At 48.5% G+C, this 26,676-nt stretch overlaps 3 long non-coding RNA genes and 1 pseudogene across 7 annotated transcripts; 1 reads left to right on the top strand and 3 right to left on the bottom strand.

Annotated features, from left to right (window-relative positions):
* Window positions 1-3,983: 3,983 nt before the first annotated feature.
* LOC128089774 (uncharacterized) lies at window positions 3,984-14,865 on the bottom strand. Of its 2 annotated transcripts, XR_008210664.1 has the most exons (4): window positions 13,602-14,865; window positions 10,787-11,731; window positions 9,154-9,344; window positions 3,985-4,400 (listed from the first exon to the last, which is right to left on the bottom strand). It is a non-coding gene; the product is annotated as an uncharacterized LOC128089774 (long non-coding RNA). The 2 variants fall into 2 exon arrangements; XR_008210663.1 differs by having other exon boundaries at window positions 3,984-9,344; window positions 13,602-14,863.
* A 123-nt stretch (window positions 14,866-14,988) lies between these two features.
* Window positions 14,989-15,752, bottom strand: LOC128089776 (uncharacterized). Its single transcript, XR_008210669.1, has 3 exons — window positions 15,622-15,752; window positions 15,086-15,435; window positions 14,989-15,038 (listed from the first exon to the last, which is right to left on the bottom strand). It is a non-coding gene; the product is annotated as an uncharacterized LOC128089776 (long non-coding RNA).
* Window positions 15,753-17,629: 1,877 nt separating this feature from the next.
* On the top strand, window positions 17,630-22,862 carry LOC128089773 (uncharacterized). Of its 4 annotated transcripts, none has more exons than XR_008210662.1 (3): window positions 17,630-18,671; window positions 19,286-19,427; window positions 22,687-22,862. It is a non-coding gene; the product is annotated as an uncharacterized LOC128089773 (long non-coding RNA). The 4 variants fall into 4 exon arrangements; XR_008210661.1 differs by lacking the exon at window positions 22,687-22,862 and having other exon boundaries at window positions 17,630-17,707; window positions 18,043-18,671; window positions 19,286-21,768; XR_008210660.1 differs by lacking the exon at window positions 22,687-22,862 and adding an exon at window positions 20,594-21,768.
* Window positions 22,863-23,568: 706 nt separating this feature from the next.
* On the bottom strand, window positions 23,569-23,640 carry LOC128089822 (uncharacterized; annotated as a pseudogene).
* Between the last annotated feature and the right edge of the window lie 3,036 nt (window positions 23,641-26,676).

The raw sequence follows: 26,676 nt of genomic DNA, 5'->3' as shown, positions 1-26,676 counted from the left end.
AAAGGATGCAAAGCCATTCGCACAACGCCGACCAAGCCAGCAAGAAGTCCGAAGCAAAACCTGCGTGTCCTGGTGGACGACAGGTCGGCCATGAGCCAGCAGTGTGCCCTTGTGGCCAAGAGGGCCAATGGCATCCTGGGGTGCATTAAAAGAGCGTGGCCAGCAGGTCGAGGGAGGTGATCCTCCCCCTCTGCTCTGCCCTGCTGAGGCCTCATCTGGAGCACTGCGTCCAGTTCTGGGCTCCCAGTACAAAACAGACAGGGATCTCTTGGAAAGAGTCCAGCGGAGGGCCACCAAGATGGTGAGGGGCCTGGAGCATCTCTGCTATGAGGAAAGGCTGAGTGAACTGGGTCTGTTCAGCCTTGAGAAAAGAAGGCTGAGAGGGGACCTGATCCAGGTCTATCAGTATCTGAGGTGTGGGGGCAGAATGGCGAGGCCGGACTCTTTTCAGTGGGGAGTGGAGACAGGACAAGGGGAAACGGCCGGAAACTGCAGCATAGGAAGTTCTGCACCAATGTGCGAAGGAACTTCTGTGCAGTGAGGTGAGGAGCACTGGAACAGGCTGCAGGGAGGGGGGGAGTCTCCTGCTCTGGAGATGTTCCAGACCTGCCTGGATGCCGACCTGTGCGACCTGCTGTAGGGAACCTGCTTTGGCAGGGGGTTGGACTCGATGAGCTCTGGAGGTCCCTTCCAACCCCTACAATTCTGTGATCACAGAGTCACAGAATCACAGAATGGCCAGGGTTGGAAGAGACCTCAAGGATCATGAATCTCCAACCCCCCTGCCACATGCAGGGCCACCAACCTCCACGTTTAATGCTAAACCAGGCTGCCCAGGGCCCCATCCAACCTGGACTTGAACACCTCCAAGGACGGGGCATCCACAACCTCTCTGGGCAGCCTGTTCCAGTACCTCACCACTCTCTGTGTAAAGAATTTCGCCCTGATGTCCAACCTAAATCTCCCCTCCCTCAACTTAAAACTGTTTCCCCTCGTCCTACACATATCAACCCTTTCAAAGTTGATTCCCCTCCTCTCTGTAGGCTCCCTTTAGGTACTGAAAGGCTGCAATGAGGTCACCTCGCAGCCTTCTTTTCTCCAGGCTGAACAAGCCCAGCTCCCTCAGCCTGTCCTCATAGGGGAGGTGCTCCAGCCCCCTGACCATCCTAGTGGCCCTCCTCTGGACCCACTCCAACAGCTCCCTGTCTTTTTTGTACTGCGGGCTCCAGAGCTGGACGCAGTGCTGCAGATGGGTCCTAACAAGAACAGAGTAGAGAGGGACAATCACCTCCCTCTCCCTGCTGGCCACCCCTCTTTTGATGGACCCCAGGATCCCATTTGCCTTCTGAGCCGCAAGAGCACACTCTTGGCTCTTATTAAGTTTTTCATCCATCAGGACCCCCAGGTCCTTCTCCACAGGGCTGCTTTCAAGGACCGCTCCTTCCAGCCTGGGATTCCTCCGGCCCAAGTGCAAAACTTTGCACTTTGCCGTGTTGAACCTCATCAGGTTCACCCTGCCCACCTTTCCAGCCTCTCGAGGTCCCCCTGAAGAGGATTCTTCAGAGGTGATTCTGTGATTCTGTGAAAACGCGCTCCCGGCGAGTCAACCCGGGCACGGGCGAACCACAGCCCCCCGCCGCGGCATCGCAGTGCCCGCAGCGGCTCGCCGGCCGTCCCGCGCGATGGGAGCCGCTCCGCGCAGCCCGGCCCCGCGCCCGGAGCGGCAGCGGCGGGAACGGTCGCGCACGCGGGGCTCCGGTCCGTGCGGACGGCGCCGGCTATCAGCGGCCGTGCCGCCCGGCAGAGGAGCCCCGCGCCGCTTCCCGACGGCGGCTGCCGGACGCGCGGTCGCAGACGCGGCGTTTCGGGGACGAGCGCCGGCGCGGCGCGGCTCCGCGCGGCAGCTCCTCCCCCGGCTCCCCGCCGCCCATTCATTACCTGGGTAGGGGCGCCCCCAGCTGCCGCTGAGCCGCACGCTCCGGCAGTGGTCGGCGAAGTGGCAGCGACGCCGCAGGACGGGCTGGAAAGCAGGCATGGCTGCGCGCCGACCGACTGCTGTCGCCTGATGGCGCCAACCGACAGCCGATAACCGCCGCGATCGTCAACCCCCCCCCCCGTGACGTCGCCGATGGAAGCCGCGCTGAGCGCGGTCGTGCGGACCCGCCTTTGTGAGCGTGGAGGAGACACGGAGAAGCGGCGTAAGGAACCGATGCGACCATTTTCCTGAAAAAATGAAAATGTAAAGGAATGGCAAAGCCGACTGCGTTCCAAATGCCTGCAGGAGCCGAGTGCTGGGCATTTGCATTTCTGCTTCCTTAATTTTCCCGAGAGGAGCTTGCTCCACAAACATCACTCGGCTGATCTCCAAATGTCATCTCCTCAGGAGGCTTTGGGTAACAGAACTGCACCAAAGCACTGTGCTGCTGCTGCTGCCGTGGGTTGTAACTGTCCTTTGCTGGGTTTTTCCTTGTCTCCTGGACTGGAAGCACTGAAGGTGACTCGTTAGTCCTTAATAAAATACAGCCATTACCAAAATTAACATGTAGAACAATATTAACAGATAATCATCACCCCGCTACTCATCTGGAACTTGTTTTATTTTCTCACTTAAAAGAAATCACAAGCACAGATTCATCAGTTTTACAAGTACCTTAAATATCACAGTGATAATGAGCACTGGAAGTTAATTGCAGAGAGTCAATTAGCTTCTCATTCAGTCAGTCGCCAGCACTTGCACTTGGCCAGCTGGGCCTTGCCTGGAACTTGCCACTGATTTACTCCTAAGACAGAAGCATTGTGTAGAATGCTGAGCTTGAGTGGAGTTTATTCCAGCCATCCCCAGAAATCTCTTCTTTGTACCTTTTGTTTGCTTTTTGTTTTCAGGAAAAAAAGAAAAAAAGAAAAAAAGAAAAAAAGAAAAAAAAGCCTGAAGAAAAGGGAGAGGCTTTTTTTTTTCCTTTCTTTTTTTTCTTGATGTCTTTTCGGAATCCTTCCTGCAGTAAAGACTTGGGAGAAGCTGCAGCTGTGCTGCACAGTTCTCTGACCAATGGAAGGAAGATGCCTACATGTTTTATGATTCCACGTGTTTCTGAGCTGCACACCTGCACATTTCTCACGTTAGGATTGAAGCTTTCTGATCGCACAGCAATGAATATAAGCAATTTCTTTCCACCTCTTTCTATCGTTACGTCTTTCATGGGTCAGCACTTGATGGAATTTAATAGCTGCATCCTTCTTTAGTCATTTGCTTTAGATTTTCTCACCATCTCAGGCTCTTTCCAATAAATATAGACAAGAAACTTCCTGTTTAGTGAGAAGCTTTAATAGTCCTGCATTCTGCCTTGACATTTGTGCTTGCATGATGAGAGCATAGCAGGATTTGCACTGACTCTGAACTTCATTTTCCTTCCCGTTCCTCTGTAAGCACAGCCCAATCTTCTCCAGATCTCTCTCTGTTTATGATCTCTACTCACAAGGCTGAGTCGTCTGCTCTTTCCTGCACTGTACTGTCTTAAGAAACTGATTTGGATCCAGCCTTTGATGAATGTTACTTCCTTGTTTTCACAACCACTGATAATGAATGCGAAGGTTCAATAATTACCACTATGGAAGTGTCATACTGATGCTCATACTTTTCCATTCAAATTCCATATGAAACATTTGGGGCAGATGGGAATGCAGAGTGGTGGAGGGAATGGGGGGAATGGGGGAGTAAGAGGGGAATGGAGGATGTAGGGGGGTGGGTGGAGAAAGGGGGATTTAAGGGGGGTGGGGGGCATGGGAGGGAATATGGTGAAATGGGGGGGTGTGGGGGATAGGGGGGATGGGCGAGGGATGGGGGGAAATAAGGGGGCAGAGGGTTTGGGGGGATTTAAACGGTATGAGGGGGATTGAGAGGGAAAGGGGGGCATGGGGTGGACGGAGGGGAATAGGGGGGTAGGGAAGATATGGGGGGGTGGGAGAGGCATAAGAGTGGGGGGGTATGGGGGCATGCAGCATATGGGGGGAGTAGGGAGGATAGGGGGAATAAGGAAAATTCATGCAGCTGCTGTTGTGACCAATATATGGATAAGCAGACCTTAAAATACTTGAGATAAAGTGCTGCCAAAAAGGATCAATAAGAGGGACCCAGAGGAAATAACAAAGGGATCTATGGGGAAAACACTGGGAAGGACAGAATTACAGTGGATGTGTTTAGTAACTAATATCCTACAAAGTATATTTCTCCTGAAAAACATCAGAGACACAGGCATCACTTTACACAAATGAAGAGGCAATGAATTACAAACTGTAGTTTCTTTGTCCTTTGAGGAGGCTCTTTGTCGATCTGTAGGAGCTGCATTTACAACATGAGGCCAGTTTCCACGTGCTGGAGTTTTCCCTCCTCAGGGGAGGGGGGCCTGAGCAGAGAAATGTAAGAATGTAAGAAATGCAATAAATATATAAAATGCTCACCCACCATAACAAGACTTTCCTCTTCCTCTGAGCCAGAAGAAAGAGGGAAAAAAAAGGAAAAATGAAAAACATCACTTTGTCACTTAAAAAAGTCTGTAGAGCCGTAACAGGAGAACTGACTGGGTTCCTTCTCAAAGGTTTTCAAGTGGGATTTGTTTCATCTCTTAATTTTGCATTCTGTTCCAGCCGTAAGCAGAAAACACACAACTGCAGAGCACAGTGTGTCAGCAGTGCACGCTGCAGAGCTGCAGCTGATCGCCTGCTCAAAGTGCTGCCCAGCCACAGCTCCAGCCCTGCACCCAGATGGTCTGCAGGGCTGAGAGGGGCTGTGAGCAGCCACAGTGCTGGGAGGAGGGGCTGTGCCCAGCTCCCACCCTCATCTTTGGCCCTGGCTGTTCTGAGAGCTACAATGTTGGCACTTTAAATGGTGTTTTTAGGTACGTCACAGGCGTCTTGTCTTTGATGTGCTGCTTCTGGTGCTCTTTGCACACACCAGGTGATGGAACGCGTGGCGATGTCCCCAGAACACGAGCTGTGCTCAGCCCTGAGGAGGAACTTGCCTTGCAAGCCTTGCCTCATGTGGCCTGGTGCAGTCAACAAAACAAGACCAGGCATCCCACTTAGCAGTGAGAATGCTCAGGAAATTACACGAACAGAGGCACGAAATTCCAGTAAGAGGCCCCAGCTACCAGCTTTGTCTAAGAGTCATGGATCACTACGTCCAGCTTAATAGGGCTGTTCTCATCAAGGGAAAAAGGACCAACCTGGGGCCGAGATGACATGTGGAGCTTTTTAACCCATGGCAGCTTACCAGCAATCTGCTCTTCACTTCCGACTGGAAAAGCCTTCAGCATCTTTAGGGGAAATGACTCAAGGTCAAACGTTTTCTTTAGAAAATGTGAAACAATCTGTACTTTATTTTTTTAATTACATGTTTAATTCCTAACCATGAGTTATGTTAAAATTGAAAGACATTTGACATTTGAAAGAAGCTGCATTCTTAAAGGCTTCTAACAAGATAGACTTGGACAGTTAAATATTTCATACTCACTTTGCGAATACATAATTGAGATACAGAAATTGCAAGATGGAGAAGAACTTTATATACTATATGTACTTTTTAATCCCAGCACTTCTGCTCTATGAGGCACCAACCAACCAAACCATTGAAAATGTGAAGATTGCAAGCTCAAAGAGAAGAAACTGAGGAGTTACAGCAGAACACGTGACATAAATATTTCACCACCGTGAGAAGATCCGTATGACCAGTGTGCAAACTGACCAGCAGCAGTCAACAGAACTGCTTAAATAAAAGACAAAGTGGAAACAGGTGGAAACTGTCCCTTTTGCGGCTTTGGGGTGCAAACACCGAGGTCCATTAGATCACTGAGACCCTGTTCTCTCCAGATGTAAAAAGGCACTTTGTTGGAGGAAGGATTGCACAGCATCGCCGTTCACAGGAGAAGGGAGCAAACTCTGGTCAGCAAACTCTGACCAGGAGGTGCCTCCCCACCAGATGTGGCTGGGGGCAGGCAGAGGTGCACAGAGTGGTGAGGATGAAGGAAGAGAAACAAGAGACTGAGGCTGCATCCAGAGAGAGTGGCTAGCAGAGCAAGGGAAGTGGCTGTCTCCCTCCTTTCTTCTCCTAGGAAGATGGGCAGAGGGAGCTGGGCTTGTGCAGCCTGGAGAAGGCCCTGGAAAACCCCATTGTAGCAGTGCAGCACCTTGAGGGGGGCTTATAAAAAGGAGGGGGGCTGACTTCTTACGTGGTGTGCTAGAGATAAGCAAGGCTGAGCAGTTCTGAACCAAAAGAGGGGACGTCTGGGTTAGGTGTCAGGAAGAAATTCTTTACACAGAGGGTAGTGAAGCCCTGGCACAGTCTGCCCAGAAAAGCTGTGGTGCCCCATCTCTGGAGGCATCAAAGGCCAGATTGGATGGAGCCCTGGGCAGCCTGAGCTGGTGGCTGGCACCTCTGCCTACGGCGGGGAGTTGGAGCTGGGTGAGCTTTAAGGTCCCCTCCAGCTCAAGCTGCTCTGTGATTCTATGGCTCTGTGAGAAGGACAGTTATGGGAGCCAGGAGCCAGAGCTGATGGCAGATTCCTGCTAATGCTGGCTGTTGGTTTTGAACATTCTAGCATGGAAAATGGAAAACTCCCAACTTAAAGTTCAATATCATTTTGAAAGGAAAACACGGGGCAAATAGAATATTATACAGAATGTTGTGCAGAGTATCAGAAACGTGCTTCTTATTTGATTCCTTGATAGCTTATAGTCTAATTATATCGTTTGCCAGCATTTAGAGCATTTGCAATGAATAAATAAACTGGTTATGAGGCAGCCCATTAACATTAATCCAATAAAATGAAAATCTACCCAGATGCCACCATTGCTCTGCGAAGCTTTTAAGATTCACAAGGCCACGTTTTATCAAACACACGGGACGTGTGAAAGCCAAAATCAGTGAACATTGCAGCTAATATCTTATAAAACACAAAAATAAAACAACTCTGTTGCCAGACCCAAGCTGCCTACTTCTTGTCAAATGAAGGGTGCACAAACAACAAGGTATGTTATCTAACTGTGACCTTTCCACCTTAGAAACAGACCTGTGGGTCCCATCGAGCATAGTGTGCATGCCATTCAAGTAGCTTGCTCACAGTCTAAAGCCCTTTCTGTCAGGAAATATTCTGTGAAATTCTTAATATTCCTTTTGCTAACTTTATTCTGTTATGCTTTGGAAAACCTCATGGTTCTCCTCTTCCAGTGCATTTATAGACTTAATCTAACCCTCTCACTTATGTAGTTGTCATCAGAGTTCTCCTCAGCCCAAGATTAAAGGACTACATTTTGCTGAATGTAGGCAGCATTTAAAGATGAGCAGGATAAATGAGTGTTTTATAAAACTGATGTTTTATAAAGCATAACATTACTTTCAAAAAGCTTCTCCCACATGCTTTCATATTGCTCTTTGAGCTTCAAGGAAGCAAGTCATACTTTCTCATGTCCATACTTTAAAGTGATTTTCTATTTCACGTGCCACTCCAGGTATTTTGTAGGCAGGCTGGACAGCAAAGTGTTTCAGCACTGAATCTTCTCAGGTCAAAAATCTGTCCTCATCTGCTCCTCTAGCAGTCTGACTCTGGAGGAATAACTACTGCTGAGGATCACCAGTACAACACAGATCAGCTGCTCCTGCCCTCACTTTTTAGCAAGAGCTACGTGGGTTTTAATCAAAAGACAGATATTAATGAAAACTAAAGCTTCAGGGCTGTTTGCTCCAACCAGTTGATTTTTATAGAATCCCATAGGGGCCACATGGCATCATCTGGTTGTCTACCAGCTCCCCTGCCTGTCGAGGAGGCCATAAGCCAGGTGTAAGCAGTAACACAAATTTGCTTGAACTCCTACTCTTGATTCTTGAACTGCCATTCTTCACCAGGCAGCCTGGCAGAATCTCCCAGCTGCTGGCTGCTGCAGCAATTAAAACTGCTCAGGACTTGAGCACAAGCCCACTGTCGTGTTTCCTGTCTCACAGTTTCCTGCTCACCCTCAGCATCACTGGGCAAGTGCCCATCCGCTGTAGATGAGGTTGGTCCCCACTGCATCACTGGGAATGGGCAGAGATGTCTGAGATTCTGGGAGCACAAAGGGCTGCGTGGGATGCGGAGGAGCGCAGATGGGGCTGAAGGCAGATGGATGTGCAGTTCTGACTCGACACTGAGCTGATGAGTTTTTCCTAAGGCTTTTGTATTTCTTCTCACTACAGAACGCATCCAACTGTTGAACATCTAAGGAACTGCTCACATCCCTGTGACCAAAGCCCCAAGCAGCCTTTGGGGCATTCTGCACTCCTGCCACACAAGCACACTTGCCATACAGGACGCTCCAGCAGTGCAGATCAATCTTGCCACAGCGCAGAGGTGTTTCTCCCTGTCTACACAAGAGATGAATCTGGAGGCATATCTATCTCGCTACACAAGAGATGTATGTAGAGGTATTTCCCTCCCTGAGTCATTTTTTCATGTCCCTTAAATCGTAGAGGGAACCATGTGCATCTTTAGAGGAGCTCAAAGCTGCAGAAAAGTGTGGGTTAAACTGTAAAACTCAAATTATATTTTTTGTAATTATTTGCTGATGTTCCAGTCTTATGAAGTCATGGTAGGGTCCACGGAGCACCAGCCAGCAGGCAGAGCTTTGTGGCACAGCACCCTGAGCTGCTGGACATTCCCTCCCTCAAACCCTTGAGTTTGAATACAGACGTTCTCAATGTTGTTTTAGCAACTGGGTGAAGGATATGAACGTCAAAGCTGATTTTACCTAAGTCAGCTCAAATTGTTGGCATGAGGATGTGCTCTAAGCAGCTGCATGGCAGATTTTTGCTTCTCTCTGTGCAAAATCTGCATCCTTACATGAGTCTGTTTACACAGGTGGGGTTTTTTTTTTTGATGATGATGATGATCCTTCACACTGAGTTTACTCCCCGCGAAACAAGAACCGAATACAATTCATTTCATTCCCTACGTTACAAAAATCTTTTTCCCTGAGCAGAGGATGTATAAAATCCTGTAGCTTTACGTTCTCAGGAAAATGAGTAGGGTTTCTCTTTTTATTGTTATGAAGTTCTGCAGCATATATATTTTGGTGTTCAAACCAGCTTAATTAAAACCATGAATCCACATCAGCCTTTGCAGCCCCTACCTTGAAGAGACTGTCTATAAGAACCAGAAGACCTTTTTCTGTAGGCATCTCGTAGCATTTCCAGAAGTGGACTGCTTGGTTCCATCTTCAGAATGATGTGGGCTTGGGGTTTTTTTCCACTGCTTTTCATCTGATACAAATACACCGGTTGCCTACTTTCGAACATTCAGTGCAGTCTGTAGACTTTATACCTGGAAATCAGATGCATTTTTTTCTTAGTACTTTGGTTTGCAAACTTACATGCCTCAGTCGTGTGCCCCACCCCCACTCCCAGAATGTGTATATTTGGTCAGCATATGAATTAGCCCACCAAAATTAAACATATTCATCAATAAATGTAGGAATCCAGCCTTGAATGAAGTCCTTGCTCAGCCCACAATGCCATCGGCTCCCCGGCCGCCGCCGTCGGGTGGGATTTCCACTGCCAGAATCAAGTGAACGGGAAGGCTCATTTCCCACTGATAACTTGGGAGAGAGGAAGAGTCTTGAGGATAAACTGTACTGGTCATTGTCACTGTCTTTGTGATTGGTAAACGCTTATGGCAATGAAAGTGTAAATGTAAATGGCAGATGGAAATGTAATGGTTAATGGTATACGGAGGTGGAATTGTTAACGGTGCACAGAAGTGTGAATGTTAGTGCTGTATGGAAGTGCAAACATCAGTGCTGCATGGAAGTGGAATTAGGAACGGTACATGGAAGCGGAACGGAGGGTACAAATAGTGGAACTGTGAAAAACAAAACAAGGAAGACAAAAATCAGCACAAAATTTAAAGAAGAGCAGCGGGTTAAAATATTCGAGTCTGTGATCTGCTCCAGCCAAAGCAGATCAGTGCCGGCAAGAGAACGCATCCCCGCACTGCTCCTCCCCCGCTGGTAACCAGAACGCAAACGAGGCGTTAATGGCGAGTGGGGGCGAAAACAAAAGACTGGAAGCGAGAAGAGCCTTGATCTGCAGAGATGTAGGAAACTCGGTAACCCAGTGTCAGCACGGGAAGCCTGAGGAGGGAGGAGCTGAGAGAAGGGCTCTAGGACCCAGAGATCTCCGCAGGAAGAGCTGGGAGGGGGGGCTGGCAGGGCCCAGGAGGGTTCTGCCCTCACTGAACAGAAGAGCAGCTTGTGCCAAAAGCGGCGCTGCGTCTGGTAACAGGTGCGATAGCAGTGAAGGGTGGAGAAAATGAAGCTGAGGAAGGAATGACAGCAAGGTGTGGAATTTGTGGCAAACGCTGAAGCAAAATGTGGTGTTCTTACTGCAGTAAGTGATGAGTTTGTAACCAGAAGGGAAACCACTGGCAAAAGTGAGGGGGTTTGCTTTGTTAAACGTTTGCAATCTAGCATAGGAAAACAGGTAGGCATACACAGATTGTTGTACATGCCAAATTAATCCAAACCTTGACTAGGCATGATTTACTAAAACAACAATGCCACAGCCCAAATTTAAAGGTCTGGGCTCTCCTCAGCTGCAGAGGGCAGCAGTAACCTTCCCACTGAAATGTGGCAGGTCTCCCAGTAAAGAAATACTCATGGCTGGACTGTTCATGCCCGTCAAGGCTGAAACAGGCTCAGAAGATCTTGAGAGGATCTTAAATAAAATTGCACCCAAGTGAACTAGGAGAGCATGCCCAGTGCTTACATGCCCAGTGCTTACGCAGTTTCTCACTCCTCTTGTCCAGCTACCTTGTGACAATAAGCCCTGTTTAGTGTTTATTTCTTACATTTGCCTTATTTGTTGAGTAATCGCTTCCAGCATGTGCACCCAAGCAGAGAGCAGTTATTGACTGAGGTGGTCAGAAGGGCAGCAGCTCCTGGCTGGCCATGTGCAGGTGCTTCTCAGCCATGTATGCCAGCGACGTGTGGGCACAGCTGGTAGCACAGCTCTGGGGGGTAATTTTTGGTCACAGAGCCCTGCAGTGCACGGAACAAAGCCAGCAGCCCGGCCCTACAGAGACCCATGTCAGGTGGGGCTGGGGCTGCAGCAGCCCTTCCTCTTCCCAGTCCTAGCATCACCAAGTTAGTCCAACAGCTCTGCTTACAGGAGAACCAGAATTTATTTCAGGCACGTGGTCCTGGAATCTGGAACATCCTGATGTCTGCAGGTGCAGGCAGTACTGGCAAGCATCGACATCAGAGGGCTTTAGACACCTGAGCTCCTAACAGGAAAGGAACGGTGCCATTGCGTGGCTAAACTGAGCCCATCAGGCAGTTGCAAGGTAGTTGAGTCCTCAGCGTCCAAAGTGAGTGGAAGTTTGCTACAACACTCCATGCCTGGTTAAGGTAACTTAGTTTCAGCAAGTTTTGCATTAGTAATAATGGAAAAAAAAAACCAACACCCACCCAAACAATTATGATAGGTGCTGCAAAAGAAACTCCTCTTCATCGTTTGGATGGAAAGTCAATGACTGTGTGCAATTTCCCCTGTAAAGCTGTGGGGCCTTCTTCCACTCCAATGTCTCTGCTGTCTGACACAACGGGAGAGCTGCTGTGGCCTCGTGTCCGTGCCTGTGCTCCTCCAGGGTGAGCAGCTCTGTGGGAGGAGAAGAAACCCACAGGGACTCAGGCCACAATTAAGAACTGCATCCTGTAAAGGAAAAGCACAGATAAGAGGAGGATCAGCAAGCAGCAGCACAGCCATCACAGCTCTGGGGGAGGTGCTATGTTTTTCTAAGGCTTGGTTATCCTAGCCTCTGGAGGATGATGTCAAAACAATCATTTTGTCACAGGGATGTTTATGGCAAAGGACATACCATAAGTGAGAGCAGCTTACTGTATTTAAGCAAGCAAAAAAAACTCCGAAACAGTGAGGACAGGTCAGTCAGAAACCTTCACTGCCATACTTGAATCAAGCTTCGTCTGCATGCAAAATATTGTCATGATAGCTACAGTTTCCTTCTTATGAGGTCTGGGTTTGCTCTCAGCATTTAGCAACAGATAAAAGACTGCACACAATTGCAGCAGCTGCAACCCAGCGTGCAGGTGGACACAGAACTGAATCTGGCCGTGCCTTGCTCTCAGCCTGCTTTCAGCCTGTGCTTGTTTTTGCAGACAAATATTTAGATTTCTACTACAGTAGCTCACAGTGCCAGCTGCCAGGATCTCTGAAGCCTCTCAGTGCAGGGCAGTGCAGGTGAGCACGAGGAGTCTGCTCTAAGAGCTGTCCCTGTTTGTCCTTTGTGTGCTCACAGGGGCTGCCTTGCCAGAGCAGTATTGCCAAGCTTAGCTGATCCTCTGTGACATCCCTTGATCCTTCTGCTTGTGGGGAAGCAGACAATGTGAACGTCTGAATCACTAAACAACTGGCCAAGGTGATATGCTCCATTCCACAGCCTGGATCATCACATGGCTCAGGTGCTTTGCATGTCCATCTTCCCCTAGCAGAGCTCAGCCTGCTGTGGGCTGTTCCTGTTCAGCCAAGCTAGCCCCTGCATCCTGCTGACATAAAAACTGCCTTCCAGTAGGAACAAAAGCTGCACTTACAGCAACTGTGTTATCCAAAGAAGAGCAACAATTGTATCAAATGAGAAGCAGCAAATATTGTGGAAAAGCAGCTATCTGTACTCCACCGGTGGCAATAACTGCAGTGACTGTGCAAATTTCATTGGAAGGTCAGGGTATCAAAGCACATGGAACAAACTTAGCGCTCCTTTAGAATAATAATTGCTTGTGCTCTTCACAGTTACTCATCTAACAAGCAGAGGAAACTTTCTTCCTGGTGCAGCTCTGTTTCTTTCCACTGGACCAGGTGCACTTATGGTCTTAGCAGTCACTCAAGGACAGCTGTAGGTTCCAGAGCTGAGCACAAACACCTTGCAGTTATTTCCTCACTCTTAGCACCTAAGCTGAGGCTCATCCTAAAGCCACAGCTCTGCTGTGCAGGCAGAGAACTGGGCAACAGCTGCAGGGCCCATGCAGTCTTTGCCATGCAGCTGGACAGCCCTGCTGATTAACCTACAGAGACTGGGCAGAAGAAACTACCAGGAAAGCAGCTGTCAGAATATCTCACATTAAGAGCAGACTTCTGTTTCTCAGCATCAATGCTAATGAATACCAAGAGCTTTCTTTAAATCTGCTGATTGCCATTTGTCTTCTAAGATGCTTGTAAGGATCAACAGATCATGCATTGTGTTGTACTGCAAGACAGCTCAAGTGGGAAAGCACACAGAAGCATTGAAGAAAGTGATTTTAGAAAGAAAAGAGTAGGGGGAAAGATTTAAGTTACTCTGTGCAGCTTTTCAGTGTGTGGCCCTAACAGCAGCAGCCAAACTTTCAGCTGTATGTTCTCATAGAGCATCCCTGGCTTCCCAGAAAGATACTGGTAGCCACATTTGCCATATTCTCACATCAGACCAGAAGTCTCCTCAACAGTAAAGCGTACGTCAAGTATCTTGGTGGAGATCTGGATTTGATCAAGGTGTCTGATCAAGGTAAAGGTAATGGAGGAAGACGCTCACCTGTTCCATCTCCAAAGAGCGGGCTGGATTTGGAGTGGAAGAGAACATTTGAGTGGTCAAGATGAATTCCACAACAGCCGGCTGCATCTGCACCTCCACAAAGGCAGCTCTTCTGCTGATGCAGGCAGACTCACTCTGCTGTGATCAGAAGAAAAAACAGATGAAGTAAAACTGCCAACAGATAGAAGACTGGGAAGGCACCTCTGGCTGTGCAAAATGTGCTGATTTTGGAGGGGAGGGTCTACAAAGGCTGTGTGTGTTTATTTTGAGGTTTCTTTTCAACACTGTTTACAAGATGTCAAGCATGAGCCCACTCTGATGTTCTTTTCTTATCTGGCCTCACATCCTGCTTTCCTGCATTGCTATACAGTAGTTAACCCTTATCTTGTCCTCTCCTTACATTCCTATACAATGGTTAACCCTTACCTTGTCCTCTCTTAACTCACGCAAGCAGGAGAGCAGGCAGAAAACAGCGTTACATCTTTTACGCCCTATAACTCGATACTTATCTCTTTCTCCCTGGTTCCCCATTGGCTGAGTACTTCAGGTTCACAATCTTCCCAGCGCTCAACTGAACATATGGATACTGGCTAAACATCAATTGTTGCTGGCTAAGCATATATCGCTAGTTAGTTAACTTCTCACACTTGCTCACTCAACACTCAGTCCTTGTTTCTAGACTTCTGCTCATCCTTGCATAGAGAAAAGGAGAATAGGGAGGAGTATCTCGATTCCTGCCTGTTGCATTCCAACCTACCCACAGAGCAAGGCAAGCCAGCCTTGTGTAGAGGCCCTGGCTTCTTTGATGTTTCTTGAGTCTGTTTTTCTTTTGCTGAGGGTCTCTTATCCAATATAGCCCTACAGTATGCTTTCTAGTCCATAATACTATACCTACACTATTTGGAACAGTTAAGAGCTATTGCAGTTTTGCAAGCAAGAATTAATCACACAATTCAGCAACTGCATTTCTAAAGTAGGTTACTAACATATATGGTATTTCTACTTTTTCACGTTACCTGTTTCTAAGGACAAGTTACAAAATACAAGTACATTGTGCTCTGCTTCTTCAGATCAATTCTCCCTTTTTAATATCTAATGCAGGAACAACATTCCATTCCTACAGCCTTGAGCAGGGATGCCTCTTGATGTCACACCTGCACAGAGATCCTTTCTACCTTGATGTCAAGACACCTTGCTGGTACGGATCCTCGGTAAGCCACTAATAGTTTGGTTTGAGATCTGTCAGCTTCACTAAGGTTATATCTATCTATCTATCTATCTATCTAGGATCTCTTAGACACAAACTGTCTGGGACTAGGAGTGGATCCAGCCGTGCTGAGGAACCTTACCTCTATGCTTTGCAGAGTTCACACAGCAATGGGGGTGGCCTCATGACACAGCAGGAGAGCATCCTGTAGGTGTGTGTAACCCTGTCCTCTCCTGTCTCCAGCATCACAGCCCGGTAGGACATCAGTAATTCTCACCTCATTGACTCAGAGCTTCCCCTTTAAACTGAAATCGGTCGGGTCTGCCGTACAGAACTCCAAAAGGACTCAAGCATTCCTTACATCTTGATTTTACCCTCATCCTCGTTGCCTGCTACCCGTGTAAGTTCTCCTCCTGCTGAATTTCAGCCACGTGTTTTCATCTGGCGATTTCCACGTGCCCCTTGTGCTCAACAGGCTGCGTGCAATTCCCAGCTGATGCCCACGGTGTGACCGAGCTGCCGCAGCACTCACAGCACCGAGTGCCCTTTGTCCAACAGCATCGCAGCAGGCGCCCGAATCGAGGTACGATGTCATTTCACAGTGCTTGTATACTCGCCCTGTTTGTGCTACAGGGAAAAGCCACCGACCGAGCTGAAGCAGCACCACGACGTTCCCCGAGTTCTGAGAAATACATTTGCCATCACCTTGCCTCCACTGTATTTCTTTACACGAATATTGGATCCCTTAATTTCAAGGAATCACGACTTCCCTGCACGTGCGCAATATACGTAAATGAAGCGCTTACCAATTACCGAATTAGAAGAGTTTAGAACGTTAGAAGCTCCGTCCAGCCGCGGTGCAAACACGCCGCTTCCGCCCGGCAGCGTTCCCACACCCAACATGGCTCCTCGACGGCTTCACCCGCTCCTCAGCGCCCCTGCAGCGCGCCTCCCCGCCGCTCTGAACTTGCCGTGCCCTTTCTCAAAATGGCGGCCGCCAGCTTCATCCCGCGGCCGCTTTGCCCGGATGACGGCCGCGTCGCGCGGTCACGTGCCGGGCGGCGCGCCGCGTTTGCCCGCTCCTCCTGGCCGTGCTGTGCGGTCGGCTCCCGTGGGGTCCGGGCCTCCCGTGGATGGCGCCGCTTACGTACGGGACGGTGCCGGAGGGCCGGGATCGGCGGCAGCGGGGTGAGCGGGGCCGGTGGGCGCGAGCGGGCGGGGAGGGGAGCCGGTGGAGGGGAGAGCGAGCGTCCTCCGAGCGACGTTCTGTTCCGCAGTTCTTGTCCTCAGCCTGATTTCTTTCTCCTTTCCCTGGCCGAATTTCGGCGCCCCGTTACGCGTCCTGCGGGGGGGGGGGGGGGGGGGGGGTTGGAGCTCCCGGGCATCCGGCGTCTGGGGGCTGTGCGGGTTCTGGTGGCGGTGATGCTGCAGCAAGGCGTCCTCCGCGCTCCCTTCGCTGAGCTGTGCCGCGTGCGCTCTGTGGCTGTGCTGAGGCTGCACGAAAGACATCGGTTGGTGCCTGCAGACTCGTGAAGGAAATTTACACTCGCGTTCCGAAGACGGTGCTCTCTTCTCCTTCTCCTTCCTCCCCCCCCCCCCCCCCGATGTAGAAATGCGTCTATGATCGCTGTGAGCAATGTCTGAGGAAGAACTGAGAAGGATTTCAATTCGTGCTGCTTTTTTTTCCCCCGTACTCTCTCCCCCCTGCGCCACCACGTGGCCGTTATCTGCTAATTGTACTTTCAACGGTGATTGTTTTTCTCGTGATCCTAAAGCTGTGAACGCTGAGGTGTCAGGACAGCTGTCCTTAACTGCTGTAAGAAAAACGTTGTGCAAGTTGTAGGGCATTTTTGAGTTACGTTTTCACCTTGGCCCATGCAGCTGAGTTCAGGTGTGGTTCAGATTCTGAACCATATTCAAAAAGGGGATGTTCTTAAGAGCTAGCACGAAAAGCACAGGAGGAAAAGAACATAATGAAGTTAATCTAACTGTATGTTTCTTAGGGTCTCTCTCAGGTTGTGCTTCTGCAGTTACAAAGAATGGGTGTGAGGGTTTTGTTATCTGGGGTATCTCTACAACTCTCTGAGGCTCCAGTCTAAAAAACAGACTAGCAAACAGACTTTTACTTTTTCTCCCAGCTGCTTTGGTTAGGAGGTGCAGCTGGAGGCTGTAACCCTCAGTTGCTCATTTCATTTACCATGCAGCTTTTTGTGGTGATGCAGGCAGAGAATGTATTTTTTTTTTTCTTTATTAAGTTCTCAACACTGGGAATTGGCTCAGGAAGTGCATGTGGTGTCTTTTCCTTTCCTGTGGGTTTGTTCTGTCTGTTCTGTGAGGGGAAGGATGGTGGGCTGAGGGGAAGGAGGGAGGTTGCTTGTTGGATTGTTTTCCCTTGTTTTATCTGGGAACATTCTCTTTGCATTGCAGGGTATTTTTATTTTTAGCCAGAAAGCTACACCACTGTGTGGTGGAGAAAAGGAGGTGTAGATGGTTGTGCTAACTTGGTGTAGTGCTATGCGTGTGAACAACAAAGGCAGCAAACCGGTTTTCCCAGAATGACTGCGAGTAACTCAGCAGCTGATTGCTGTGAAGGATTCCTCTGTGCTCAGTGTGTGCAGTGCCAGCACAAGAGCCTCAGGGTGGGTGCTTCTCCTGTTTGGGTGACAGGTAGGAAGTTTGCATCCCTGTATTGTCAGAGAACTGTCAGAGTCGTTTTTCTCCAGGTGTTATTTTTTGTAAAGCATGAAAGCAGTTCTGTGGAAAGTGTGAGAAATACCTTAGAGAAAAAGAAGGCTTAATTCAACAACAAGCAGAAAGACTGCTAGGCACGTGCAGAATTAAGCTACTGCCTGCTGCAGTTAATGCTGTTAGAGTACTTTGATCTGAAGTGCCTGCCAAGGTTAGTGTGCTTTCCATGTTCTTTGTTGCTGGTTTTATTTTGTCCTTAAGTAGACATTTGATACCTTTCAGTTTGAGAAAACAGCATGAAGTACCTCCGTATTCTTATCCCACTGGAGATTGGTGTCTAAGCCAGCATTTCTTTGTGGATGGGAAAAGGGAAGTACTTTGTCACGCTGGCTTCTGAAAACGTGGCTTGGCAATTGCTGTGCAGTTCTTAGTAGTCTTGCACTGTCTGTGCCATAGTCCTGCAGAGAGGTGGCTTATACAGTGCCATTAAGATGAAGGCAAATGCCTTGATTTTCATTCTTCTGCTTGTCTCTGCATATGTAACAGCATTCAAGAAAATGGCTGTCATGTCGTCTGAACAGCTCAGAGCACCTGGGCAGCTCTTCCCGTTTCCATGTTACTTCAGACTGTCCTGAGGTCACGTTCCTACTTTTTTCTTTTCTGCTCACTCTCACTAAAAAACCCCAGCAAACAGCTCTACCTCCTGTAGTCAATTATTCCTTAGGAAGAAGCCCTTCTGTGCTTTCTCTTGCTGGTCTCTTTACTCTGTCTGCCACGGAACTGATGCTTTAAGATGTGCTGTAGTATAATTCTGTAATCTTCTTCTATGGATAGAATTTGTTTTGGAAATGTGGTTACTTTACGTTGGAAATAATTTTTGTATGTGACATTAATTTGCTCGGACTAGAAATCACAGCTATTTTTACTGAGATGCAATTATTTTCTTCTGATCTCTGTTCCATTTCATCTCAGCACACGCAGCATAGTTTACTCAGCCAGGCTGGTTGTACTTGTGAGTGGACGGACGCTTAAAGGAGGTGGAAGCTCTGCAGCCATGACAGATGGCCCAGGAAACCTTACTGTCATCAAAGCTGTGGTAATGTACATCAACAGAAGGGGAATAGACAAAGGAAATGTGCTGTTACAAAGAGCCAGCTTTGGTTTATGCCGTATCTGTGAGTATCCTGTACAGTGCTTTTGTAGCTGTGTTACTGAGACCAGAAGTCTTTTTTCCTACCTAAACTCATAAATGAACTTGAATTTGATTACAGACTGGAGGAGGAATTTGTGTTGTTTTTTCTTTTAAACAGCAGTATTAAAAATGTGTAGTTTGTATAATAGCAATCATCACTGAGATAGTGGAACAAATAGTTGTGGGTTGATCCTGTGTTGCTTTTTGTTCTACATGTACAGGATGTTTTTCAAATGAAGATTGGCGTCTGATAGACTCCAGCAATGTCTGTTCCTTCTGTTCCTTTCTTTATTCAGACACTTAATTGCTCTCAATCTGTCAGGCTTCTCCTGCCTCATTTCTGATCTTCGCCATGCTGGACTTTATGCCTTCACTGTATGTGTTTGGGTCTCTTTATTGGCTCTGTTTGTTCTACTAGCTGTATGCAAACATATCAGGAGGTATGAAAAGATCTTTGAAAATAGCTTGGAGATATTAACCTGAGGCAAGAAGGTGAATTTTACTGCCTTAAATTAGACTTCAGAGGATGTCCTTAAATCAGAAGCTTGGGCTTTGTTGTAGCTTGATATTTACTGCTTGAACTTTCTTTATCTCTAGGACCGGAGGGGGAGCTTTTCTTCACACCTTGCTGTGTATGAAATCTACACTCAAACTGCACTCGATGGGCAGAAATGTAGCTGAGCAGAGCCTCCAGCAGCTCAGGCCTTTCCTTCAAACTGTGAAGATGGCGTTAATATTCGTAAGTCATAAATCTCGTATCAAAACTTAATTCTGATATGGACATACCTCGCTGTGGGAGACGTGGCAGGTGTGGTCTTTGAGTCACCACAGGTGTGGGACACGTGAAGTAATCTGGACGTGTTTCAATTTCTGTGTATTTTTCCCCGTTTCTCTGATCATTTCTCTGTATTGCTGCATCTGGCGGGGATTGCTGTCCTGGCCCAGAGCTCTGTTCCCTCATGGGCTGCACTCGTTTTGCTGTCCCACCATTTGGGTTGCACAGGCCATCCACGTCCAGTGTTCCCATCCTCCTGGGCCTCCACACACATGGCAGTTAGCAAGAAGGAGCAAAGTTGTTCAACCTTGTCCTAAAGTTATCAATCTGTTCATCCAACCTGTGCCTTGGTCACAGTGGCAGCGTGCCGTTAGCAATGCCATCACTGCTCTCAGGTCACCAGCTCTGACAGGAGGCACTGGGGATAATTTCAGGTGAGGCCGTTCTTCATATCCAGGCACACAGATGGTATCTTTTTCCAAATGGACCGTGCTGGTAGGCGGGTAAATCCAGTCGTGCAGGATCTGCAAAATAAAATTACGTACTACGTACGTAGTTCTCCAGAGCGGTGGTGATCTGAGGTGGATCTCCTTTTCTCACAACTGTTTTTAAAACTGGCAATATCAGTAATTGTTCTGTCATGGGTTGAATAATTAAATCTTGTTCACCATTGCTGAACAGAATTTGATTTATCCTTAATAATCTGCATCCATTACTCCTCTCATGACGTGAGTTTTCTTCCTCCAAAACCCAAGGGAACCTTTTTCTTTCCCTGTTTTTGCCAGAAGCTCCAATTGGCACGTGCCCCATTTGCAGACACGTTTAACTCTGTTTCTGCTTTTTGCATGGGCCCTAAGTCTGAGGCCCTTTGAAGAGCCTTTGTTGCTAATTCAAAGGCAACCTGCTGTTCGTTTCCCTCTCCAACTCTTCCTTGTCACTTTGTATATATATGGGGTTAAAATTTGTCCTAGGTATGGAACATAAAAAACCAAACAGCCCAATACACTGCTGTGCCTCATTCATATTTTAGGGTACTGCAAAGTCTAGAATGTTGTGTCGGGTTTTGGGTAGTATTCCCCAATGCCCCAAATGCCTCTGAGTTCCTAAAAATGTCACTGTTTGAATTTCAGTAGGATGAATTTCCCAGCCTTTCTGTTTCATCTGATCCACAACCAATTCCAGCATTTGTTGCACCTCTTCCTCAGTTTCCCTGAGTCAGGACGTCATCTACGTAATGAACTGTTTGCATGTGAGGAGGCAGTTTGGTGTCATGCAGATGTTCAGCCACAGTTCTGTGGCAGATGGTTGGGCTGTGCAGCCGTCCCTGAGGCCATCTACAGACAGGATCTTGTCACCTCTGCCATGGGAAGGCGTTCCTCCGCAGTCGGGATCGTGAAGAAGCTAGTGTTAGCTAAATCAATTACAGCATGCCCTGCTCTGGAATGGTTCTGAGCTTCTGCTGTTAAAGCAACACTACCTGCTGCAGCTGCTGTGAGAGGCGGGGTGAGCTTGTTTAATTCCTCCCAAACCCACCGCTATTTGACAGGCCATGTTGGATTGTTCCGAGCTGTAGTAGTTGACTTCAAAACTCCTGCACCCATTAAATCATTAATTGTCCTTGATATCTCTTCATGCTCCCCCTCCCCCCAGGTCCTGTACTGTTTCATTGTCACTACTTCAGTTGCAGCAGGAATCTGCACAGCAGGCATTGTTACTTTTCCCACTGAAATTGTTGGAGCACGAATGCAATTCCTTATTCCAAATTGGGGCTGAGCGCTGGGGAGATTCAGTGTTAGTCATTTTAGAATGCCCATCCCTGTGATGTATTCTGGGGTGGGGACAGTCATCACAGGATGCAGTCGTTGTGGGAGGTTTCCTATTCTCATTTCTATTTGTGTTTGTACAGCTTCAGGTTGTTTCCCTCCCAACCCTATAATAATTACCAGATGTCCTTCATGTTTCTTGAGGTTCCCATATGTTAAGGAGGCCTCTGCTCCGGGGTCATTTAGGGCTCTTACAGTTTGCGAGGATCCATTTTTCCAAAATATTTGGAGCTCCCTCAGAGCAGCTGATCCTCTCGCGTTGGGCCCTGTGAGCAGATGAGAGTCCCATTGAGGCGCTCAAGGGAGTGCAGCAGCTGGAATTGTTCCTGGGTCTTTTGCTTTAGAATTTGGCACTTTCTTGCTAGGTTTCTTAACCCCTCTCTGTTTATGTATCCTCTGTAATTCAGGAGTTGGAAAACCATCCATCTTATTGTGAGGCATCCTGTCTTGTAATAAAGCTGTAAACACTTCTTTTCAAGAAATCCTATTTTCACTGCCTTTCTGCTCTTCCCTCTTGTCCATTCTCCCCTGCCATCTCCTGCTTTCCCTTGCCCCATTGGCTCTGCTCCTCTTACCTGTATCCTTTCTTCTCTTCTGCCCTCTCTGTCCTCCCCTCTCATTCATCACACTTCTGTTCTCCTGGCTTACAATTTCCCTTCAACTTTGTGGTGGGCTGCCAGGGGATTCTGTTGTCAGCCTGGAGCAAGGACAGCACAGGGATAGGGAAGGGAAGGAAACAGGAGAGGGAGAGGGGCGGGCAATAGGGAAAAGTGTAGGGGTAGGGGCAGGACGAGTGATAGGGACGGGGCAGGAGAGATGGGCAGGAGAGGGAAAAGAGGGGGACGGGCAGTGACAGGATAAAGAAAAGGCTGAGAGTAGGTGTGAAGGTAGTGGTAGGGTCGGGGTAGGGACAGGAACACAGGCAAGGTGAGGTGGAGGATCAAGACAAGAACAGGAATGGGCTAAACGGAATGGGGGCAGAACAGGGCCTGGTCAGGACAACATCAGAGGCAGGAGAGGGACTCGAAAGGGGCAGGACTGGAGACAGGCACTGCTGGGACTGCTGACACTTTGTGGTTTAATGGTGGCACATTGCTGGGTTTAATGATGGCACATTGGCACAGCTCTGCTGCGTTTAATGGTGGCACATTGGCACAGCTCTGCTGGGTTTAATGGTGGCACATTGGCACAGCTCTGCTGGGTTTAATGGTGGCACATTGCACAGCTCTGCTGCGTTTAATGGTGGCACATTGCACAGCTCTGCTGGGTTTAATGGTGGCACATTGGCACAGCATGAAATTTACGCATGAAATTTACTACGCAGTCTCTGGTGCCCCCTTGTGTTGCCCCTAATTTCTTCCCAGGGGGCACCAGAGACCTGGGAATAAATTTCGTTGCAGTTCTGCATATTGGCCATACGAGGGGGCAGCAGGGACCGCGGAATGAAATTCCAATGTGTGAAAACACAGAAAAGAAATTGGGGGTAAGGGAGACGACGAAGAAAACGAGGAAAACTTCGACAAAGCCAGCAAACCTGCACTCAGTGCTTATGAATATCTGTCAATAAATAAATAATAAATAATCACTAGAAAATTGATGTTGTCGTGCTTTTTATTCTAGTTTGTTTTCAACCAGCGTCATCAGAGGTGATGAAAAACTCAGTGTCAATCTGACAGATGTGTGCAGCAAAGCCAAGGATTTGCTTTTTGCACCGAATCCCAAACCCCACAGAAACAGGGAGGCTGCAGTGTGTGTCCTTCCTGCAGCCCCTGCAGTCCTTGAGTCAGAGGTCGCTGATGTACTGCAGTGCCCCATTCCTGCTTGGAGCGACTCGCAGCGGCGGAGCAGCTCGCAGTGTCTCGGAGATTCTCAATTGCGTTACAGGTGTGCAGCAGCACTGACACGAGCATGTGTTGGGAAAGCAATACATATGAGCAAATCCGGGCTCTGTAACGCGCTATATATATACATGCTGGTTTCTGCCATGCAGCACGCATGTGCCAGCTGCAGCGCGGTAATACGCATGCGCCTTCCTGGACATGGCAATGCGCATGCGTCAGTTTCCTCACCGCAGTACGCAAGCAGCAAGTCCCCACTGGACTCTTGTTGGTGCAAAATTCACATCTGTTTTTGCATGCTCGTTGTTGGGCACAGATTGGTTACGCGGGGACACCAGAGAAAAAACTTATTGCAGTTTCGCATATTGGCCACGTGAGGGGGCATCAGAGACCACGGAATAAATTTCGTTGCCGTTCCGCATATTGGCCAGATGACGGCAGCAGAAATGGTGGAATAAATTTGCTACACTACACATGATACTACACTTGATCTTAGCCAAAAGGCCGAGAAGCGAGCACGAGACTGAGAAGCCAGCACAGCCTCACCAAAGGAAGGTCATGCCTGACTAATCTTGTGGCCTTCTATGATGGAGTGATGGCATTGGTGGATGAAGGGAAGGCGACCGATGTCATTTACCTGGACCTGAGCAAGGCCTTTGACATGGTCCCCCACCACATCCTCATCTCCAAATTGGAGGGAAGTGGATTTGATGGGTGGACGACCCGATGGATGAGCAATTGGTTGAAAGGCCGCAGACAGAGGGTGGTGGTCAATGGCTCTATGTCCAGGTGGAGGCCGGTAACAAGTGGTGTCCCCCAAGGGTCTGTCTTGGGACCGGTGCTCTTTAACATCTTTATTAATGACATCGATGAGGGAATTGAGTGCACCCTCAGCAATTTGCTGACGACACCAAGCTGAGTGGTGCGGTTGATAGGGTGGAAGGAAGGGATGCCATTCAGAGGGACCTCGACAGGCTGGAGGGCTGGGCTCGGGTGAACCTAATGAGGTTCAACACGGCAAAGTGCAAGGTTTTGCATTTGGGCCGGAAGAACCCCAGGCACCCGTACAGGCTGGGAGGAGTGGGCCTTGAGAGCAGCTCGGCAGAGAAGGACCTGGGGGTCCTGATGGACGAGAGACTGAACATGAGCCAGCAGTGCGCTCTGGCAGCTCGAAAGGTAAATGGGATCCTGGGCTCCATCAGGAGAGGGGTGGTCAGCAGGGACAGGGAGGTGATTGTCCCTCTCTACTCGGCTCTTGTGAGGCCCCATCTGGAGTCCTGTGTCCAGGTGTGGAGCCCTCAGTACAAGAAAGACAGAGAGATCTTGGAAAGGGTCCAGAGGAGGGCGACTAAGATGATCAGGGGGCTGCAGCACCTCCCCTATGAGGACAGGCTGAGGGAGCTGGGCTTGTTCAGCCTGGAGAAGAGAAGCTGCGGGGTGACCTCAGTGCAGCCTATCAATACCTGAAGGGAACCTACAGCCAGGAGGGGAGTAAACTCTTCAGAAGGGCTGACAACAGCAGGACGAGGGGAAATGGATCAAAGTTGAAGGAGGGAAGATTTAGGTTGGATGTTAGGGGGAAGTTCTTCACAAAGAGAGTGGTTAGGCCCTGGAACGGGCTGCCCAGGGAGGTTGTGGATGCTCCGTCCTTGGCCGTGTTCAAAGCCAGGTTGGATGGGGTCCTGGGCAACCTGATCTGAATGTGGATGTTTGGTGGCCCTGCTGGGCAGGGGGATTGGAACTACATGATCCTTGAGGTCCCTTCCAACCCGGGTGATTCTGTGATTCTGTGATTCTGTAAATTTCATAAATCAATTATAATATCATAATGGCACTGACGACATTTGTAACATCATCATGCCAGCATCCCAACTGCCTGCTTTAGAGCTTTCTTCTTCATTTTGTCTTACACTTTGAAACTGTATTTGCTCATTATAAAACTAAAAACACTCATTATAAAACTAGAAAACACCTCCAGGCCAAAAGTTATCCACTTCCATGGTGCTACAACCCTTCAGTGAGCATATGCATCTGGAGTTTTTAGCGTAGGCTTTTAAAAACAAAGCAAGAGAATTTTACACCCAGAACAAAGGTATGCAATGATGAAAGGCACTCAAGCTCTGCATGGAGGGTAAAAAGTAGTATAAAAACAGCTAAAGAGAGGGGGGAAGATGAGGGAAGCAACCACTGGAGGGAGGTCAGAAGACCTGATCCTTCTGGGATCAGTCAGCAGGCAGAGCCTCTCTTCCCCCAGCAGAGATACCAGCCAGGAGAGAGGTGCACGCGTGCAGTTATGCTGAGTGCTGCCCTGGGGAAAACTCAGAAATCTCTATAAAGTTGTTCTCTACCTCAGCATGCCTGGGGCCAGGCTGTGCTACTCGTAATTCCTTGCACATGCTTTGCAGACAGTGCACTTGTGGGCAGTGCAGAGGATTGGTGCAGCCATTGCTTTGACTGCAGCATTCACAAATTGAGCTATGGGAGCTCTGACCCAGCACCACGAGACGAATAACGAGGAGGTGGTGCAGCAGCTTCTGAGTGCTGCTGGACAAATCAGGCCATGCACTCTTTGCAAGTCTGTAATTGTGATTGTTTATTGACTGCAATGAGACTTGGAGTGCCGAGTTGAGTGGCACTTGCAGTGCTGCCCTGTAACCACCAAGGACTCACCTTTGCACGTTCAGCAGCAGCTCTCAGAGAAGCCTTCTTCATTTCTGCTATCCTCTCTTTTTGTCTTTTTTTCTTGCTATAAAGCAAGTACAAAGATAAATTCATTTTGTCAACAGCAAAATTGCAGAAACATGGGTACCACAGAAGCAGATAGCAAAAAAAAAAGGAAATTTGGCTAGGAAGCCTCTCAGGGAATATTTCCAGTGGGGCATACAGAAGACCAGTATGTAGTTAATGGGAAAAGATGGGCTTACACATTCTTGCTTTGAACTTTGTAGCCTTCAACTCTTTTCCGCTCTACAGAGAAGGAAAATGCTAAGCAAACCCTAAGCAAACTCAATGTGATTGATAAGAGTAGCAGCTCACCAGGGCAGGTACCACAGCACCTTCTTTCCTCTTAACTTTGAGGTCCATAACTGCTTACGTGGCGCTGGATCAGGCCCAGGGTGTACCGCTGCAGCTGGCACACCATCTGTGCTCTGCTGCATCCTCTGAGCATTCTCCCCTCTGCACTCTACCTTCACTTGTTTCTTGCAGGCCACAGCTCTGCTTTTTGTTTCTCTTCTTCCAAGTCCTTGCACTTTCTTCCAGCCGGCGTCTTGGAGAAAGAGTGGATGTTAACTGCAGGGAAAGGTCTTTCCCTGAGCTGGGACCTGCTATTCCAGGATGCACTCCAGCCTGGAGAGGAGCTCCCTCAGAACAGACTTCTTTCACTGCTTTCATGTAGATCATAGAATGGCTTGGGTTGAAAGGGACCACAGTGATCATCAAGTTTCAACCCCCCTGCTATGTGCAGAGTCGCCAATTGGATTTTAGATCAATTAGATCTTTTAGATCTTGCCATTTGGCTCAGAACCTCTCTCTGCTATAATCAGATTCGAA

Source organism: Tympanuchus pallidicinctus, unplaced genomic scaffold, assembly GCF_026119805.1.
Source record: "Tympanuchus pallidicinctus isolate F22 unplaced genomic scaffold, pur_lepc_1.0 scaffold4, whole genome shotgun sequence".
Taxonomy (NCBI): Eukaryota; Metazoa; Chordata; class Aves; order Galliformes; family Phasianidae; genus Tympanuchus; species Tympanuchus pallidicinctus.
The sequence above is the reverse complement of the archived record's forward strand: the minus strand, read 5'-3'. Positions and strand labels throughout refer to the sequence as shown.